The sequence below is a fragment of the Crinia signifera genome, chromosome 2, assembly GCF_055691185.1.
Source record: "Crinia signifera chromosome 2, ASM5569118v1, whole genome shotgun sequence".
NCBI lineage: Eukaryota > Metazoa > Chordata > Amphibia > Anura > Myobatrachidae > Crinia > Crinia signifera.
In genome coordinates this window covers 372,203,776-372,212,435 of record NC_139218.1, presented here as the reverse complement: position 1 = coordinate 372,212,435, position 8,660 = coordinate 372,203,776, and the positions used below count along the sequence as shown (strand labels likewise).

Genomic DNA, 8,660 nt, shown 5'->3' with positions numbered 1-8,660 from the left:
TGGGATACAGGGGAGGCAGGGTAGACATGGAGCTGCAGGAATCTCTAACCCCAATACAGTGCATGCATGCACGGAGGCAGACTAGATTACAATAATAAAAGGTCTCTATTGCCCTGAGACTGAGGGGCCCATGTAATAAACATACACATAGGGGAGAGAAGAGGAAGAGGGGGCTGCTATAATAGGCTGATAGCACAAATGTAGACACACACACAGGGATAACGCCACTAAGAAGTGGCGATATTATCACACAGGACCCTTCCGAATTTATTTTACAATTGAAGTTTAATAAATATGAGTAGATCACATTTCCCATTATGTTTATGTGAAATGCGATCTACTTTCTAAAAAAATGCGATAAATCGGTTTATGAAGAGAAATTTGCGAAAACCTCTACAATTCATAATTAGTACATTTCAGTGAAACTAAAATAATGTGAAAAGAGTGCGAAAACACCCGTTTTCACATTATTTTAGTAAAAATAATGTTAATAAATCGGCCCCTAAGTCCCTAATATCAATTGTGTCATTGTTCAAATGTATTATTGGATGGCTTTACTGTAAAACATTTTTTTTTTTTTTCATCACTCACACCCACATGTTGTTGTGGCAAATCCAGTGTAATTGTTACAACTCTCGTTCTGTAGGCTGATTGTGTGTATTGTACACACACATGTGGTTGGAGCTTTTTTTTTCCTGGGTTGGCTGGTACCTGGATGTCACTTGCTGTGCTGTATTTTGCCTGTAAGTATTGGTTCCAAGTAATGATGTTATTTGGTGTGTGAAAATGCTGTTATGTGTTCCATTTGTGTGATGTAATATGTTTTGGTGTAGAAACTTGACTGGTCAAAGTTTAACACAGGCACCCACATCATATGGTGTTATTGATTTGAACACCTACCTCTCTTTCTCTTCTGCAGCCTGATGGGGTTCTTGGGACACAGCTGGGGAGATGTTTGCTGTGCTGCTGCTGCCATGGGTGATGTGTGCCTCACTCCTCCCTGACTTCATTTTTACTGTAAGTGTGTGTGTGTGTGTGTGTGTGTGTGTGTGTGTATTATGGTCTCACTATGGGCGGGATGTATCAATACTCGCATTTCTGTAGTGGAAGTAGAGTCCTTTTTTTCGCAGGCTTTTTGCGGAGTTTTCCGCATTATGTATGATTTTTTCCCTCTGTTCTTAGGTCTGCGGTAATGCAGACCTCCGTCGGAATCCTTTCGTTATGCGCATGCACAGATGCATACCTCCCAACTTCTGGCCGGAGGAAGGGGGCGGGGGCGTATGCAAATGAGGGTGCGGCTTATGCTAATTAGCCACGACCTCATTTTCATACGAGAATAGACGCTGTGCGCATGCGCACAGCGTCTATTCTACTACATTGGGGGTCTCCCAACTGTCACCCCCCCGCAGCGGGACAATGCCTGCTGCGGGTGGGACAGCGGGACAGGACCCGAAAATCGGGACTGTCCCTCTAAAATCGTGACAGTTGGGAGGTATGCAGATGCGTCCTGCTGCTGGCTGGGTTTCCCCGGCTCGCAGCGCTCAGCTTTTGTTTGACTTGCTGTCGAACTGCAGTTGTGACAGTTCAATTATTAAAGTATAATATATTTCCAGTGTTGTATTTACCTTTATGAAAACAGGTTGTGCTGTGGGATGTATTTTACTTGTTGTATGGGAGGCAAGATTGGTTCTTTTTTGGAAGGTGTGAGGCACAGATCATCAGGGCTAGGCAAGAGGCAGTGAGGTGTGAGGCAAACTGCCTCTTGCCTAGCCCTGATCTGTGCCTCACACCTTCCAAAAGAGAACCAATCTTGCCTCCCATACAACAAGTAAAATACATCCCACAGCACAACCTGTTTTCATAAGGTAAATAAAACACTGGAAATACATTATACTTTAATAATTGAACTGTCACAACTGCAGTTCGCCATCAATACAAGGCGAATTATGTGCAAGAAAAGCTGAGTGCTGCGAGTGTTAATACATATGTAACACTCAGGTCTGCGGTTACAGAGATTTACCTTTCAGGAACATCTTCATTGGCAACTCAGATTTCTTCAGAGAGGCAGGAGTTAAACAGGTGACAGTGAAATAAAGGAGTTTTATTACAATTTCAGCTTCTCCAAGCAATAATAGCAATTGACACCATTTACTTAGAATACAGGTGCTGAGGTCTGCATTAAGGAGCCCATACACGGTCCGTTGTGTAGGGCTCCATTCTGTACTATGCGATGCGCGCTCCCGCGCATCACATAGTACGGTACAAAAAGTATGTGCTGCACATACTTTTTGTACTAGGTACACATCGGATCGGATCGCAGTGCATACACACTGCATGCACTAGGGATGCGATCCGATCCGATGTGTACTATTTAAGTCCCAAATGGATCCGTTAAACGGACCGTGTATGGGCTGCTTTAGTCTGTGTGTCTCTTTAAAGAAGCCCTTGGACAGTTAAACCGTCTCTTTGCATTAAGGCTCTGAATCCTTGTTTTTGCAGCCACAATCTCAAGAGATATATATATATATATATATATATATATATATATCTCCTATATATTTGGCTACATCTGTCACTCAAAGTGGGTGTCTGTGTCTATAACGCTCTGTTCCTGGACTTTCCTCTTAATGTGTGATTGCCTTCATCTGTGCTGAACACCTTTCTGAGAAATTAACCTGTTTAAAACAGGTGATGGCAATCATACATTAAGGAAGTCTAGAAACAGAGCATTGTGTCCCTCCTGGAGAGGGTCATGTTGGGAGGTATGTGACAGAGAACCTTACCAGTGAGCCCAGACAGTGCCAGACACCCACTGCCTTCCCATGTTGCCCAGCACTGCTACTCCACAGCCACCAGGTGAGCGCCCCCCTCCCGCGATTTGCGGCAAAACCTCCCCCCGCGCGCGCCCCCCCCTCCCGCGATTCGCAGGAAAAACACCCGCTCCCCCGCGACCCCCCCTACCGCGATTCGCAGCAAAAACACCCCCGCGACCCCCCCTCCCGCGATTCGCTGCAAAAAGACCCCCCCCACGACCCCTCCCGCAATTTGCGGCATAACCACCACCCCGCGACCCCCCCCCTCCAGCGAATCGCGGCAAACCCTCCCCTGTGACCCCCCCCCCGATTCACGGAAAAAACACCCCCCCCGCGACCTCCCTCCCGCGATTCGCGGCAAAAATAACCCCCCCGCGACCCCCCCTTGCACGATTGGCGGCACCCAACCTGCGACCCCCCTCCCGCGATTCGCGGCACCCCCCCCCCCCCACCGCAATTCGCAGCAGCCCCAGGATTAAATGGCACATGCAAAACACTGACATGGCTATGGTCGACAATGAAAAAGGTTGACATGAGTTTTTGAAGATTTATTTTTAATTTTTTCATATTCATTGTCATGTGTCGACATGGACGCCAATGAAGTGGCACACTTATGTCAACATTTACATGTGTTGACCTTTCTGTGTTGATTTTTTCTTGTGGCGATTCGCGTCACACCCCCCCGCAACCCCCCCTCCCGCAATTCGCGGCACCCCCCGTGACCCCCCGCCTCCCGCAATTCGCGGCAACCCCCCACCGGAACCCCTGTGAACCCCGCCCTCCCGCGATTCGCGGCACCCACCCCGCGACCCCCCCTCCCGCAATTCGCGGCACCCCCCCGTGATTCGCGGCAGCTCCAGAATTAAATTGCACATGGAAAACACTGACATGGCTATGGTCGACAATGAAAAAGGTTGACATGAGTTTTTGAAGTTTTTTTGTCATTTTTTGAATATTTTCATATTCATTCTCATGTGTCGACATGGACACCAATGAAGTGCCACACTTATGTCAACATTTACATGTGTTGACCTTTCTGTGTTGATTCTTTTCTTGTGGCGATTCGCGTCACACCCCCCGCAACCCCCCCTCCGGCGATTCGCGGCGACCCCCCCCTCCCGCGATTCGCGGTAACCCCCCACCGGAACCCCCATGAACCCCGCTCTCCCGCGATTCGCGGTACCCACCCCCCGCAAACCCCCCCTCCCGCAAATCGCGGCACCCCCCGCGATTCGCGGCAGCCCCAGGATTAAATGGCACATGCAAAACACTGGCACGGCTATGGTCGACAATGAAAAAGGTTGACATGAGTTTTTGAAGATTTATTTCATTTTTTGAATGTTTTCATATTCATTGTCATGTGTCAACATGGACACCAATGAAGTGGCACACTTATGTCAACATTTACATGTGTTGACCTTTCTGTGTTGATTTTTTTCTTGTGGCGATTCGCGTCACACCCCCCGCAACCCCCCCTCCCGCGATTCGCGGCACCCCCCGTGACCCCCCACCTCCCGCAATTCGCGGCAACCCCCCGTGATTCGCGGCAGCTCCAGAATTAAATTGCACATGGAAAACACTGACATGGCTATGGTCGACAATGAAAAAGGTTGACATGAGTTTTTGAAGTTTTTTTTTTTCATTTTTTGAATATTTTCATATTCATTCTCATGTGTCGACATGGACACCAATGAAGTGCCACACTTATGTCAACATTTACATGTGTTGACCTTTCTGTGTTGATTTTTTCTTGTGGCGATTTGCGTCACACCCCCAAACCACAACCCCCACTCCCACAACCCCCACTCCCGCGATTCACGGCACACACACACACACACACACCTCCCCCGCGATTCTCGGCAACCCACCCCTTGACCCCCCCTCCCGTGATTCACGGCACACCCCCGCGACCCCCCCTCCCATGATTCGCCGCAACCCCCGCCCCGTAACCCCCCCTCCCGCGATTCGCGGCACCCACCCCCGCGACCCCCCCTCCCGCAATTCGCGGCACCCCCCCGCGATTCGCGGCAGCTCCAGAATTAAATTGCACATGGAAAACACTGACATGGCTATGGTCGACAATGAAAAAGGTTGATATGAGTTTTTGAAGTTTTGTTTTTCATTTTTTGAATGTTTTCATATTCATTCTCATGTGTCGACATGGACACCAATGAAGTGCCACACTTATGTCAACATTTACATGTGTTGACCTTTCTGTGTTGATTTTTTCTTGTGGCGATTCGCGTCACACCCCCCCCACCCCCCCCCCGCAACCCCCACTCCCACGATTCACGGCACACACACACCCCCCCGCGATTCTCGGCACCCCACCCCGTGACCCCCCCTCCCGTGATTCACGGCACACCCCCCGCGACCCCCCCTACCATGATTCGCCGCAACCCCCGCCCCCGTAACCCCCCTCCCGCGATTTGCGGCAACCCACCCCGCGACCCCCCTCCCGCGATTCTCTGCAATCCCTCCCCTCCCGCGATTCGCAGCATCCACCCCCCCACAACCCCCCTCCTGCAATTCGCGGCACCCCCCGCCACCCCCCCTCCTGCAATTCGCGGCACCCTCCGCGACCCCCCCTCCCGCGATTCGCGGACACCTAAGTTGCAATACAGGGCATCTTTCATACAATTCTAACCATATTTCTCATATACAAACGTTCACAAATTAAGGGGGCGCAGCCCCTTACGACGGTGTGAAGAGCGCCCGTAGGGCGCGATGAATCACCTAGTATATATATATTTTGTCTCTTCCAGCATTCTCAAACTACAGAATCAAAGTCAAATAAATGCTGCAGATGCAACCTTTAGTATCTTGCCTTATGTTCAGTACATTATCCAGATGGCACAGTGTCCAAGTGTTAAACCAACAGTCTATGCATGGACTTGTCTTTTGGACTTGTCTTTTGCAGTATCAGGAATAAACGTTGTACAGGTTGAGTATCCCCTATACGAAATGCTCGGGACCACAAGCATTCCGGATAGGGGAAGTTTTTAGAATTTTTTTTTTTTAGGCTTACTTACCTGTCCCCCGATGGTGTCCGGTGGTCCCTCGGCGTCCACGCAGTCCCCGGGCGTCCACAGCAGGCCTCCGGCATCTTCTCCAGGGCCTCCAGCGGCCCCAGGAATGCATTGCGCACGCACCGGTGACGTCACATGCACGCACTTGCGCAATGCATTCCTGGGACCGCTGGAGAAGATGCCGGAGGCCTGCTGTGGACGCCCTGGGACTTGGTAAGTATGAAAAGAGGGTTAGGGGGGTAAAAAAATAAATAAAATATTTGAATGATTCCAAAAACCACGGTTTTTGGAATAATTCTGATAATGGATGCACCGATACAGGATACTCAACCTGTAGTATTATAATACAAACAGCAACAGCAGAAACTTGCAACGGCTGGGTGACAAACACAGACTAGTCACATATAAGTTCTGCTTCAGCTGCTTGCCTGGGAAAGTCTTCACTTGCTGGGTCTGTATTACAAACAAATGCCTGGTCATCACTGGTTACTTACTCACAGCAGCCACGGTGCTCATCTCCTCTCAGCACTACTGCATACCTCCCAACTGTCACGATTACAGCGGGACAGTCCCGATTTCGGGTCCTGTCCCGCTGCGGGAGGTGGCAGTTGGGAGACCCCCCAATTATAGAATAGACGCTGTGCGCATGCGCACAGCGTCTATTCTCGTATGAAAATGAGGACGCGGCTAATTAGCATAAGCCGCGCCCTCATTTGCATACGCCCCACCCCCTTTTCGGCCGCGCGAGTGTCCCTATTTCTGAAGCTAAGAAGTTGGGAGGTATGCTACTGTACCTTATAGCTTCACTCACTGTGGCTATGGAGGGATCAGATAAACTCCAGGGCCTCCCAAAGTCTTTCTCTGCAGCTTAGCTGGCTGTCTTCATTAGAGGTCAGTGCCCTTGCTCCTTGTAATGCTGACTGCCCCAACAGCTATCACTCAGCAGCCATGCTCTCTCCATATGCTGGCTGACTCAGTCTGTCCTCTCTTTACTTTCACTTTCTATAAACTCCTCATCTGGTCCTGTGCATGTGTAGCCAGCTTCCTGAGCCAATCAGTGCACTAGGAAGTGCATGCTATACTTATGTGGACACATGAGAGAAGAAGGTAACCTCTGCAGTACCCAGAGTGTCCCTGAAATGAGGCAGCAGAATAAATAAAGCACATGGATGTTTTCCATACAAAACAACTGATAATCATACACATTCCTGTATATTGCTTCCAAAAAACAGTCCCAGTATGTCTTTCTGGGATGCCACACAACACAGCGCTTCAGCTACAATACACTACAATGGGATCATCTTGCGCGCCCGAAACTGCGCGATATTTCAACCCGGCTGAGTTTTTTTTCAAGAACAAGAATACGAAACTTTAATGATACGTCACACGAACACTCTGCGCAAGTGAAAACGGGATGTCAGCGGATATATCCCGCCCTATATGCGAAAGGGTTAACTAATGTGGTACAGGATTGTCCATTGCAATGGTGTCATGCTATGCTAATTGATGTCAACTTTCTCAGGCATACTCACTATTGTTTTGTTTGCATTGAACACCTACCTCTCTTTCTCTTCTGCAGCCTGATGGGGTTCTTGGGACACCGCTAGGGAGAATTGTTAAGAAGAGCTGGTTTTGTAGAACTGTGGCTCCTATGGCTAAATAGGTAGCATAGTGATTACATTGCTGTATTGCGATATGTGGTTCCATGCAGTATACTGTGTAGAAGTAAGTGTTTCCTATATTTATATGTCTAGATTTGTGGTGATTGTATGCACTAATTTTTGTAATCCTTTTTGTAGGTGTTCTATTGTCTGAATACAGTTAATTGACCTTCTGCTTCCTCTGGATTGGATATGATGTCAAATCTACATATTTCTTTGTTTTGTGGTGTGTGTGTGTGTGTGTAAACACATACATTGAATATTTTCATGTGTACTGTAAACAGATTGGCTTTGTGTGTGAAATAAAGTTGTTGTGCTAATGTATGTTTATGTGATGTGTTTCATTAATGGGTAATATGTAAATGTGGCCACAAAACTTGTCTACTGGTGGTAACCAAGGCAAAATAACATTAGCAATGTTCACACCTAGCTTTTTATTTTTTTTCCACGTTTGGGAGCCGTAGACCCCTTAACATTGGGGGTTTCTTTTTGTTTTGCGTCAGGTTGACCGGCATTGTGGTGAAGGGAGTGGTGTTGATTGGGGGTAGCACTGCTGATTTGCATTGCTGTGCTGTCTCTGGCCGCCATTATATTGCGCTTCCTGAATAACACCGAAATTTCTTCCAGAAAGCGGGTCTGTGATGTGAGCTGTTGGCACAAGGACTCCATCAGTGTCTCACCATGCGAGTCTGAAATTGGATCTGATCAACACGACTATCGGCCATACACTTAAGGCCCCCATACACTAGCCGATTGGTCAGATTTCGGCCAGATCAGTCGGATCTGGCCGAAATCGGACCAAAATCGGCTAGTTTTGATGTCCCCTCAGATCCGATGCGCGGTCCCGTGCGCATCGGATCTGCGTCGGGTGGTCAGACCTGCTGCACGTCCGACCACCCGACTTGGGACCTAGTGGGGCGGCGCGGCGGTGGAAGGAGCAGGGGGGGCTGGGGACGCTGCGGGGGACACAGGCGGCATAGAGCCGGGCAGGGGGAGCCGGGAGCTGTCAGTACTGAAAAAAAAAAGCCCATACAATGAATGGGCGGCCTGTGATTGGCTGAGCGCTCTCTCAGCCAGTCAGCAATTGGCTGAGAGCGCTCACCCAATCACAGGCTGCCCATTCATTGTATAGGCTTTTTTTTTTTCTAGCACTGACA

At 49.0% G+C, this 8,660-nt stretch overlaps 1 long non-coding RNA gene across 1 annotated transcript; it reads left to right on the top strand.

Annotated features, from left to right (window-relative positions):
• The first annotated feature begins 645 nt into the window (after nucleotides 1-645).
• On the top strand, nucleotides 646-7,793 carry LOC146059224 (uncharacterized). Its single transcript, XR_014470191.1, has 4 exons — nucleotides 646-743; nucleotides 920-1,017; nucleotides 7,422-7,567; nucleotides 7,642-7,793. It is a non-coding gene; the product is annotated as an uncharacterized LOC146059224 (long non-coding RNA).
• The last annotated feature ends 867 nt before the right edge of the window (nucleotides 7,794-8,660 follow it).